Genomic DNA, 13,769 nt, shown 5'->3' on the forward strand with positions numbered 1-13,769 from the left:
AATACAATGTATAATCTTTATAAATTTCAAACAAAGTTAACATAACTCATTTAAATAGTGTTGAATAACAGATTATAAATAAATTAAGATTTTTTTAAACCAATTGATAAAAAATAAATCATTCAAAATCAATATATTAATGTTTTAATAATTTTTTTAATTTAAATTAGAGTATAGCGGGTACGAGTATCCACGGATACAAATACTATGATACTCATATCCGTCCCGTTAACATACATATAAAAAAATACCAATACTCGTTATCCGTGAGTATCTATTTTCAATATTCATTTGCGAATTTTCTCTGCATATACTCACAATTTTTTTTACATCCAAATTGTGAGAGTCATATCAGCCCCTAAGTCATTCATTCCTCCTCAAGAGAAGAAAAGGACTCAATTTGACTCAATTTTCTCTTAATCTATATTTTTATATTTTATTTAATAAAAAATACCCATAATGTAAACATTTGAGAGTTGTTAAACAGTATATACATTCAATGACTTGTATTTTTTTTAAACATATTCTGCACATGACAGAGAGTTGGATGGTAAGCATCGCAAGTTGTGGTCTGATATTGTACAGACAAAAACAAATGGCTAGCATATACTTACCCTTTTTTTGTCGGATTATCATAATAATTAACACATAATCTGGTAAAAAACTATAATTAATTTGAAGAAAAATAGATTTGTGTCTTTGGCGTGTATGTGTGACGAAGAAACGCATGATGCGTTGGTATTTTGGAATAAAATGGTTGGGAAATTAAGAAACCTGATTCATGTTATTTGGTGACTAATCATCACATGCGTGGATAAGGAATCCAGGAGCCAGGTCTCCCTGCATATACTTTTTTGATTGAGTTAGCAAAAACTAAAGCACACACCAATATTTAATCTAAGTACGAGAATAATGTATATTCAATGTTTTGAGATAGTTTAATATTATAGAGTTATCCTACTAACCTGTGTGAGGTCAATTTTGACATATGTCAGTTTTAGAAATTGATTTTTAGGCTAGTTGTGAAAATTAATTTATTCAATATACTTTTAAAAAAATCTTAATGACTATTTTAATAATAATAAATAATTAGGAATAATTTAAATATCAATTTATAAATTAAAAATTAATGATAATTTAAATAATTTAAAAATTGATAAAAAAAATTATCATAAATATTAGATATTAAGATTTTTTTACTAAAAAAAAATATTATTAATTAAGACAAATTTAGAGAAAAATAATAATTTGATAACTAACGTTAGTAGTTAATTTAAAGATTAATTTATAAAATATTTTAGTTACCAATTGTCAACACCCAGTCTTGTTCATCTGAATAAATTTATTTAAAAAAACATTTTTTAGTTAATGATAAATAAAAAAGGATGAAATAAAAAAAAATCCAAAATTTTTAAACTTTAATTTTAGCAAACAAAAAGGAGAAGGGAGAGATGGAAAAAAGAAAAAAAATGGAAGAGCCCAATTTATTTCGTTTAAGTCTGCATTTTGATTTTGGGAGTTTCATGCAAATTTTATTGGGATGCGGACTTATAAAATTTCATAAGTCATATTACAATATGAAATATCAGGGTTCATATGATTAAAAATCAAATATTATGAGTGTCGAAAATTTGTAAGGATTATGAAAATATAAGAAATATGAGATATAAGAGATATGTTATGGGAGAAACTTGTTATTTTATATTATTCATATGACTGAGTTGAAAAATTCTCCTTATTTATCATCAGATCAGTTAAATCAAGCTAACAGTGTGTTCTTCACCCTTCGTCGCATCTTACACAATGGTCAATCGACAACAACCTATGTGAACAAATTGAAAATAATTGTCAAATAACTTTATGTGATCTTTTCTGAAAATAAAGTCACAAAATTATTAATCCGAGAATTTTCCTTATCCAAATGCAGATTTAGGCAATATGCAGACTTAAATGAGTGCAAACTCAAGCGAATGTTTACTGTACAGTAAACATAGTAAACATTCGCTTAAGTCCGCACACATTTAAGTCCGCACACATTTAAGTCCGCATCCCAATTAAATCCACATTTGGAAAAAAAAAATCGGATCAATAATTTTATGACTTTATTTAGAAAAAATTAGGTAAAGTCGTTTAACTTTGTATTTTGTTACATTTTGTTTCATGATCCAATTCAAAGCAAAAACACTAAACAATATTCTTCTAATTCTGACTATAGCATCCACACTTTATGTAACAAGTCCTACTAATGTATTGTCTTAGACATTTCCTTATTAAGAGTTCGCATTAATGATAACAATTCTGATATGTTATGAATGACCAATGATGTACTCTATGTTTAGATGCACAATTAATTAGTTAGTTTAGGTTCTAATATCGTGTTAAATGGTTAGATATCCACAAATATGCAATCATTAATTGTCATGCAGATAAAGAAGACACAAGAGTGATGGAAAAGAATAAAAGAATTATATCGATTAGTATAATTCATAAAGAATTAAGAATACAATATCCCTCACTCTCATGAATGAGGAAGTTAGCTACTCCATACACACTGAATACAAAACTGATGTTGAAATTGAATGTCTAAAACCTTCAGAATGCCCATTTTACCTTCAAGTGTAAAGATATCAAGTTTCTTTATCTCTAAGTGTGTGTTTGACCTTTGTCAGACCCTCAATTTATAGATTTTATGAAGTTGTCAGTTCGTTAGGCTAAAAGAATATGATTTGATGGGCAAAAATAACATTATTCATTGGGCAAAATGTGCTTCCCTGAGCAAATGGCTCGAATCTGATTTGGACATGCAACTTTGTACTTGATTTTGTACAGGATTTCCCTATTGACAATCTTCTAAAATCTCAAAGTTTTTTTTTTACTTATTTATAGAATATAATCCAAACATTTATCTTTTCTATTTTTATTGAATAAAATATGAAATACCAAATAATATTTTTTTAAATCAATTTAAAGAGATATTTAAAAAAAATTGGTTAAAACCAATTTAAAAATTATCAAAATTAGTATACTAACAGGTTACTAACATTTAATTATAATTTATTAAGAAAGTTATAATTTACTAATTATAGTAAGTGAAATGATGAAATTAATAATCAACATTATAAATATATTTTCAAAAGAAGAGCATAAAGTATGTCTTTTTGTCTATTTTCTCTTATAAAATTATTTGATAACAAAGTTATTTTGACAAATTTTTAACAATGTTGACCTGACAACACCTCATTGGATGAAAAGAAAGTTTGGTGTTGCTCAAGAATGGAAGAGAAATTGTTTGGTGGGGTTTGAAAAGAAAATTTTGTCAAAGTTTGTCGATTTTTTTTTTCATAGTAGGATAGTCCTTTTCCTTTTGTTGTCATTGCATATACCTTCATTTTAACAAATCTACGTTGTTTTCATTCTATTATTATACTTTTTTTATTTATTTCACTTTTCAAATGTTTTCTTATATTCACTCTATCTTGCTTCTTCTATTTTTTTTTCTATTTATTGACGATTACTTTTCATCTTTTTTAATATTTTTCTTTTTACTTTTAATAAATATAATTTTATTTTATATATTAATTTAATAACATTATAATATCATTACATACTATTATAATATTATATATATTTAAAAAATATATATACATACTAGCACCATCGCACTTGTATTTATGATAGTTTTCTTAAAATTGTTTATGAATAACTTCATTCAGGTAAACCCGTAAATAAATATACGTTTTCCTCTGATCATCCTAAAGATGTTATTACACCTTTCTTTTTCGGTTCATTTATCCAACAACCTCAATAACACGACCCCCATCCCCCACCAAACCTCAAACAACTCAAACTTAACCTCAAGCAAAATTCCGAACCACAAAGTGAGAGAAGACTAATTTTCAAATGATTCCCGGAAAATAAATTATAAAGGGGAGCATACTTATAATAAAAAGGAAATTAAGATTATATATCTCAAATCATTACATTTAAAACGAATTTGGTTAAAAAAAATATATTTTAACTAATTCTTTTTATTTATTTTTAATCCACCAGTTAAATCATTTTTAGATCATCATATCATATCTCACAAAAAAAATTAAAATAAATAATATAAGAGTGATAAAAATAATAAATTAAAAATAAATAAAAAATGAGTTCAAAATCAATATAAAAATAAAAATCTCCATCGTAAATGATAAAACAAATTTAAAATTCATAATTTTGGGATTTCGCGTTAAATCGATTCTCCACTTATCCAATCTCAAACCTGCAACTTTATTGGTATTTAACACATTTTTCTACACTTTTACTTTTATTGATTCAATCCAAAGAAATTAATCTCAAAAATCACTTGCGTTATTTTAAATTATGTTAGAAATGAAAGTAAGCGTAAATTTTATATGGAGTAAAAGTGAAAAAATTGAAGAATTATTTATGAAAGATGAGTTTTAAATGTGCGGTTGAAAATGTTAATCGTGAAGAAAAGGTGAGAGGAAACAGTGTTGATGAGTGGCAGGTAGGTGAGTCATGTTATTTTAAATTGGACAATTGAATGTACCCTTTTGCTTCATTTTTTTCTCCGTCAGATTAATTAGTGACTTCAAATCAAACCCATCAATCTTCAGCATCACTCCCTATGTACAACCACTTTGTTTGTGTACAAAAAAGTAGACCCCAAAAAGTTGCACATCATTCCATATTATATTATTAAACACTCAAATAATATCAACAATTCATTATATATTTTTTAAATTCCTCAAATCAAATTCACACTTCAACTTTTTTCAGATTGCAGGACATTCTTTTTAAAGTTTTCTAACGATATATTATTTTAAGATCATTAATATACAACACTTTTGTATAATTAAAAAAAAAAGAGTGTAAGGATAACAAAACTTGGTGGTGTAATTAATATGCTATGAGTGAGATTTATGATTAAGATTTAAATAATTTAATTACGTATTTAAAATTAACATAAATTTTTTTGTGCAAGTTCTGTTTTTTTAATAAATCATTTTAGAGAGTTTAGTCAGGTAATCAAAAAATAAGTTACCGATAAATCACATATAAGTTACTTTACAAGTTTATATAACTAATAAATTCAAACAAGCTTTAAACAATCTATTACAACCGCTACTTTTAAGAATGATGATTTAGACTTATTTCATATAATTAAAATATAACTTTTAAAAAAGATGCTTTTGAACCATTTTAATTGTTGGGAACAGTTTTTAGAATGTCTTGTCTTAAATAATATCTTACATTAATTAAGAGAATAAAAAAAATATAACGTTAAATATTAATATAAGAATTTGTAATAGTAAACATTTATTTATTATTTAAGATGGTTGTTAGTTATGTGCTCTTAAACATTTTACTACTCAAGATCATTTCCAAATTCAGTTAATGTTCACATTTTCCATTACAGAATTTAAAACTTGAATTAAAAAAATAAACTACTATTAAATCATATTAATTGAAATAATATGAAGAATTTTTAAGCAAAATTTTGACGGATACAAATACATTTTTGAATCTAACAAAAAGTAAAGAATTGTTATAAAAATGTAGGTTTTTTTATAAAATTTTTGGATTGAAAGAAAGTGTTTGAAAAATACGATGATAATAGTTGGTGTGATAGAAAAGAGTGTGCAACACAACAGAGTTGAGTGGCAGAAAAGATGAGAGAGAATGAGTTAAAGGGGCAAAGAGAAACCCCACCTTTCTTCCCACTATTCTTTTTATTTATTTATCTCTTTCTTTACAGTACTTAAACAGTACAGGTAGGTTGGATTTTATGTGTGTGTGTGGTAAGAGTCTCTTTCAGTTTTCAGGGAGGGAAAGAAAGAGGGTGTGTCTATAAGAGGAGGAGGAGCTTCATCACTTTCTTATCACAAAGGAAGAAGAAACAAGAAAGAAAAACGCCCTACTTGTGTTTCTCTATATCTATCTTATCATGTTTGCAAAAGTCTCCTGCAAAACAATTCCCTTGCTGGGAAAAGATAAAGATGATTTTTCCTTACCTTTGTTTTCTTTTCTTTTGGAAACAGTGCTTTGCCAGATTTGTATGTGTGGTTATGAGATCTTCAATCGCTTTCCTTTCTCTGACTATAATGAAGACAGTGACACTTCCCATCCTTTTCTCTCTCCCTCTCTCTCTGCTACTACTTCTTTCACACACCTTCACTTCTCTTCTCTTCACTGCTTTCTGCTTCTCACCCTTTAAATCTCTCTCCCTCTTTTCTCTTTTCTCACTTTTCCACTCTTTCATCTAGCTTTTTAATTTGCTTCTACAACTCATTTCGCTACTCTAATTCTGTTTTCTTCATCCCTTTTGCTTCCCATTTTTTAGCAGTGCTTCTTCTCATGTCCAAGCTTCAGATTGTAGAACTTTTTGAGAATGGTAAGGTGTAAGTGCAAGATGCAGTGTAGTTGGTTTATCTGTTTGTTTCTGCATGTTATCTGCATTATATCACACAAGTTGACCTTTTAATTTTTCTGCTTATGAATATGGCACTGCATATTCGTGTTCAAATAGAGAAAAGAAGCTCTGGTTTTTGCTTAATTGGTCGCATTCGTAATATGTATGTGTTGATGCTTCTTCACCTGTGCATGGATCGGCTGGAAACAAGGGTACACACTATTCTATTATTCTGGAAGTAATTGATCCTGAAAGTTTTTGAAAATGTGTTATGTCCAGATTTTCTTGTCTGTTGCTTTAACACTTAGGGTTAGGGTTCCTTGCTAGAGTACATTTCTCAATATTTTGGAAGTCATTTAATTGAAGTTGTAAAATTGATGCTGATTCAGATAAAAATGCATTACTTTCTCTGTCATTTGATGGTGCTGTAAATTTGTAATTCCTAATTTATAAACATATATTCAAATGAGGGTTCTATGCAGAATATAATTCTTTCTCTTGTGAAATGATCTGATTTTACCTTCAACAAGTAAGGTTTACAGAAATACACAAGCCAAAACTGTTTATGAAATACATCTGAAATACCTTATATTATTACATATGAATCGGAAGCTATGATTAAAGACTGCATGTTGTGTCTACTGACTAAAAAACTTAATTTACTAGATTGCTTTTGAAATTATCAGTGAGTTCACTTTTAAAGATTTTATTGACACTGTTAATTCTGTTTCAATCATTTTATTGTTGTGTCAGTGACAAGTGTGATTAATTTCTCTTATTTAGTAAAGATCTAACTCCTCATCCATGGTGTTTTTGAAGTCTAAATATATTCTGGAAAGATGTGGTTGAAAATGATCTCATTTTTGTTAAGTTTTATGTTGTCTGATAGACTTTGCATATGGTATTAAAGTTGGTATCAGATGAATGTTTAAGATGGAGGTATTATTAGAAATGGTTGAAGAGAGCTTCCTTCAGTCCACTCATGGATGGGTGAGGGGTTTGAATTAGCTGCTGACTCATTCATTCAAACACAATAGATCCGACATCATGGTATGCTATTGTGAATGTCTGAATGATGCAGGAGCTAAATTTCTTCCTTTTCTTGTCTGTGCTTGGACTGAAGGGAGCTCCCTCTAACTGTTTATAATGTTAACTTCTCTTGGGTTTAGTTTCTCTTATATGTATTTGCACCTGACAGAATCTTGCTCAGGATGTGCTTTTCAGTCTCCATTCTAAACCTTCATGGAATTTCTCATTGTGCAAATGATCACATCATTAAATTGTATTTTTTTTTTGGTAATTTATTTTCCAGCAAATTTTTGGCAGGGCTGCTACTTTTGTATTTTGATTTATTTTCCTGGCTATTGTGGCATGCATCTTACTAATCTAATCATTGTACTTCATTTTGTGTTGGAAATTTGATCTATGTCTCTTTGGAAATGGCTAGTTCATATTGCAAGTTTAATCCACAAAGTTTTTGCAGGTATAGATCCATCTCAAAACCTAAAGATAGCAAAAAAAGTAAGGAATGTTATAACTACCCTTAGTACCTCAAATAAAGGGAATAACACAAATTGGTTTTGATTTAAGAACCCTCATTTTATAATTGTGAAATATTTTTTCCATGTAAAAGTTTATTTTTTATTTTTGTTTTTTTGTATAAAATTGTAGCCAATATAACAACACAACTAGATGCTCAAAATTTTGTCGTGATATTTTTTCTATAGGGTATATAAATAGTTGCATGCCTACAAAGTGAATTTTTACTTGTGAAATTGACATCTTTTGCGTTTATTTTTCGTCTAATATATGCAATCTAATTAAACAAAACTCTTGACTTAAATTCAATGGCTTATGTTATAACTCTGGTACTCATGCACACACAAATGTAACTGCAATTTTTTACTGCAAACAACCATTTTGTGATAGAAACAGTAGAAGTAAATTCTGTATCCTGGTAAGGATAAAAATAATGTAAAATGTTGGTAATGAATAAGAATATAGTCTTAAAAGATGGTGAAATCTAGTTTACTGGTTTTAACTTATTTTTATGATTTTTTGTTGCTAGACATCTATAGTTTTCATTCATTTAATAATTTATTCATATTAATTTTTATTTTGTTTTACTTATACTAAATAGAACACAGGAAAACACATAAGGGATGAATTTTTTATGGGGTAGTTGGACAATTGTTAATCAAGAAAACCATGTATAGAATTTTGACATATTCAGCGAGAGGAGAACTTAAAATCAGTTTATTGGTTTTTAAAAGTATTTTATACATTATGTCAAAGGTGAAAATGGTAGACTCATATTGGATGTATTTAGAGAGTTAAAGAGTTTCTTGTAATACACATATATTCTTACTAGAAATTATTAAAGTGAGAACTGGTAACACATACAAGTGCATTATCATTCGTTATACATCTCTCCCAGATTTATCTTAGAAACATGCCAACATTGATTGTAGTGCGACTCTCACTTTACTCCCAAATGACAACAAAAGAAAACATTTCACTGGTCACATGAAAACACTATACATTTGCCTTTTCATGCATTTTTCTTATAGGAGGAGGCTCTTGAAGGCAAACAGTAAGTGTCATTATCGTGATGGCAGGTTAATGGTGATGATTCTGCTTACAGAGACTACATTTTTATGTGTCATTTATCAGGTAGTGCTTTTACCAGAGAACTGTCATAAAAGGTGAAGAAAACAAACAACTCCCTTGAATGCAAGACAGTAGTTCATATAAATAATCCAAATATTTAGAACAGATATTATAAATTACTAATTTATATCTATGTGATGATATTACTACTTGAGAATGAGGCTGTTATATAGCTGTTTATAGACTGACAATCTACATTTGTGTCATACTCTTTTTTCATATTTTCTTCTTGGAGTAACGTTGTTGTAATAATAATTGCATAACTGATCAATCTTTTGTACTCTGACCAGTTTTGCAGTGCCTGAAATTAATTAAATATAATTAAATATCAGCCGTGCAATCGGCGCCACAGACCCTGCCTTTTTGTGTATCATCACTGTTCACTAGGCTGGGTCTACAACCCTAGCTACTGATTGGAACTTGGAGCTAGGACCTTCTAGTTTCTTTGACATTCGCAAGATTTATTTTTTCTAATTTTTCTCTTAAAATACCGTGCACTGTTAATACATTATACAACTGTTACTTTCAATTTCTTTTTCATGAAAGTGTATAAAAAAATGGTCTGGTGGATAGTGTTACACTATTCTGATGTAATGACATTGACAGAAGTTTTAATCATGGTCTATTTTTGTTTTGCTTACTCATAATGTGTTTTTGAGGATAATGTCACAGTACAGTACCATCTTAAGCCTCAGCTCAGGAGTTTCATATATTGAGGAGCTTCATATTAAGAAATAATGATAAACTGTGGCATTCCTATATACTTCCAAAAGGGCATGTTATTATTATATAGGGTTGCATGTGTATAACTGGACTAAAACTAGGCTAGTTACTTGAGGAGATCGAGATGAAAGTACAATTGAACTGGATCTCTTACTTTTTTATATGTATTGATTTAATACTAGATATTTTGATAAATGGGCATGTGATGTGTTAAAGTCATGAAGTGAAGTGCTCTTAAATCTGAAGTGGATTTTCCTCTCCTATTCCCTTTTGTCCATATGTTAGAATCCCATATATTGTTTTTTATAATCATGCTCAGTGTTGATGATGTTAATGCAGGACCACTATTCCTTCATGTTTGTCCAGGGACGTGTGAGTCATTTGTTTAATATTTTATAATCAGTTGCATGTCACGTGTTGAAAAACCATTTGGACAATTTGATTTTTGGAGAGTTTATATTGGTTAAAAGGTTTTGAATTCTTTTAATAATAATACAAAAGTGGCACTTGTCTCCATTGTGGTACGGCATTTTGTAAATACTTTAATTAAGCATCTCCTCACTCACACTAATCCTCCATCAAGGGTGGTCCAAAGTGAGATGTTGAATGTTCTCATGATGAGTGCATGGGTGGCATCATATGCATGCTGCTGGAATTGTTGTGAGAGAGATGGTGAAACAATTTTTGTGGTACATGAGGAAGTGGGGTGCATGGTCTCAGAAAGCTTTTTCAATCACTAAGATTTATCTGAGAAAGCTGAGCTTGAAAAGCCAACCAACAAGGTTGGTGGAGAGGGTTTTGCATTCCACAGGACAAACAATAAGGGAACAAGGACAAAGAAAAGCAATAAGAGTATAACATAAATAAAAACCCCATTATGGAGTACATTGCATGTGCCATGAACAGTGCTGTGTTTTCACTGCCAATTTTCTCAAATGATTTTAGGGTTTCTAAGCCAAGATTAGCAAGAGCAGGGTTAATACTGTCTATAGTGTGAAGAGTCACATGATGATTTTTATGAATCTTAACTGATGATAATGTGTAATATTTTGAAGATTTTGTCTGAGTCCATGAATCTAACATGGACCGAGTCCTCGTTTTTCACGAAGAGACTTGAGGATGGTGACACCACTCACAGTCCAAGTGGCAGTACATTAAATACTGAAGTGTGGGGTTTCACCTGTGGTGGTGTGGTCCTGCTGAGTGTGATGGCAGCTGGGTAATCAATGATGCATAAATATGGTAAAAGGGCAAGGGGAGTTATTCACTTGGATTATACTCATTTTTAGGTTTTAAATTTTTAATATTATTAAAGCTTCACAACTTGTGTTTTTGAGCTGTCTTTGTCACTACTACTGTGGAGTCTCTGAAACCTTATGTTTATTCTAAAGGGTTATGTTTCAGCCAAATTAATAATCTCTTGTTATCATTAGAATCAACTTCGGAGAATCTAGACAACAAAAATCTAGACAACATGGTTTCAGATTTTATTTGCTAAGGCGAATGTCACTACAGTTATACTTTCTGTCTAGTATGCAGTTAAGCACACTACTACCAAATCAACTCATTTATGGAACTTCAATAAATTAATGTTTAATTATTAGTAGGGGACAACTTGAATCTTTCGCTGCTAATCTGCTTCCATAATATATCGTTTTTGCTACATGAAACATATATTTTAAATCCTGCATTGGTTTTATAGTGCTAGTTTGCAATGGACAATTTATCTTCCTCTTTCAGGTCTAAAACACATCTAAACATTACTGGTGAATCATGAGTATTTATTTTATAATGAAGTTTAAAATGTTTAGACTTTATTTGAATAAATGTAAGAACTCGTAATAGATAAATATGTATTTGTTTTTTCATAAATTAGAATCTGTCTGCATATGAAAGAAATTCTTGTACTGGTTTTTTCAAAAACTTGATTAGATCTTTTTCGAGTTAGTTTTAAGTTACTAGCAATGTTTTGTGATAAAGTTCATGAAATCGTAGTCTAAATGTGTGTACGAAGAAGTAATGAATAAAATTGCACAATTGAAAATTATTATTGTTGTCTTTTTTCTAACTTATTCAGGTTCAACAGGAATAGATAATGGGAAATGGTGAATCCATTCACATTTTATGTCACAGGAAAATAAAAATCTTTATCCAATCACACCTTAATCTCTTCTAATAATATAACCATGATTGAATTTGTATAATGAAACATTAACTCTAAGGTGAAAGTATACCTATTGAAAACAAATCTGATGGAGGTAAGGCAGAACACATTCATTGTTTATCCAAATACGAAGATTTCAAACTATAGCTAGTCATGCAGAACTGATGGGTACAGAAAATAAAATCACACAAGCAGCAAAGTGGATACTGCATGTATTTGACTCCTGTTTGAATTTTTACAAATGATATATAAAATACAAGTTTAATTAAAGAGCACTTAAAAATAATGATTAAATTTCAATCACTTCATGTATATAATTCTACAACTTGTGCAATAGTTTAGAGAAGGTAGCAGAAGTATAATACTGGGTGAAAGTGCTTGTTACAGTGTAAAATAGACATCTAGAATGAGTTTGGTAAGTTTCTATTACAACGATGTTTTTGTTTTCTAGGAGTTCTATATCTTGATTTTTAGCAGTCCCATAAAATGCACATTTCTCAACGCATTTAGGACACTTCCGAGAGTAGTAGTGTCTCCATTTTCTTCCTCAAGTGTCCCATATCTTTGTTTTCACCTGTATCAAGGATAGAAAATAAAATTAGTTGCACTTAATCATTCAAACAAAGAGATAGTGTTAAAAAAACATTTTAGTTAATTGTATGATCATGGATTCTTTAACAAAGAAACTGCAAGAATTTAGCAAACACTTCAATTGAAAAACGAGAGCAGCAAACGTCACAAATCTTGAATTCGTTTCAGAAATTCAATTATTTGTAGGAGATGGAGCCTAATAACATAATCATAAAGGTTAAGTATTCACCAGAATACCTTACCAGCAAATTTAGGAACTTGCATCCTCTGCTGCGGTTGTGTGCTTTCTTCCTCCTTCTCTATTTGGGACTGTTTCGGGAGAAAGTTTCTCCTGAAAATGTTAAGGGTCAGAAACATCTTCGAAAACCTTCTGTGAAGAGCACACAACTATAATTTTACCACTGAAAGAACACTGATAATGTTTTTCATTTCTTCAAGCACCTTGTGTTCGTGCGATTAACAACACCCTTGGTGCAAAGTTATGCATAATAGAAGCACGTATCAGAATATGTCTTAACCGAATATACGAAGAAAACGTAGGGAAGTGCATCACCAAAAGTATGAATTGTTTTAGATTGTGTGGATGACGAGAAAAATTGAAATAGTAGAAAATGATCCTCAAAATGACAACTTTTAGCAGATAAATGCGACTGAATAAATTATTCAGTGTTATAAATCATAATTTAATGTATATAAGCATCTTTCTTATGGATCGTTCTTGAATATTTATTTCTTTTTTGTTTCTATTAGGGTTGGCCGGTTTGATCCTCACATTTTCCCTTTCCTTCCTTTATTAATTCACATCATATAGTAGAAAAAAATATATTAAATTTCTTTCGTGTTAATTTTAGGTAGACATGTTAAAGTAAGCCAACCCGACTCATATAGGTTGGTTCACCACGAGCCGGGTTGAAAATATGTGAACTCCACCAGAGGTAAAAAATTTTGCAATCTGGCTCAACCACCACGGGTTGGTGGGTTGAGTGTGTTGACTCACCAACCCACATAAAAAAAATTATTTATGTATTTATTTTTAAGTATTCAAATATTTAAATAATTTTTTAAGCAACCCATGAGATGACAATGATAAAAAAAATCAAGAATCAATGTCTTCATCATGCTCACCACCAATATATAATAAATTGTTTCCAAGAAAGTGTCCATATAGTCTAAGAAAACAGGGTTAATGTTACACATTTTCTG

The sequence above is a fragment of the Vigna unguiculata genome, chromosome 8 (assembly GCF_037176805.1).
Source record: "Vigna unguiculata cultivar grain cowpea cultivar isolate G323 ecotype 2 chromosome 8, ASM3717680v1, whole genome shotgun sequence".
NCBI lineage: Eukaryota > Viridiplantae > Streptophyta > Magnoliopsida > Fabales > Fabaceae > Vigna > Vigna unguiculata.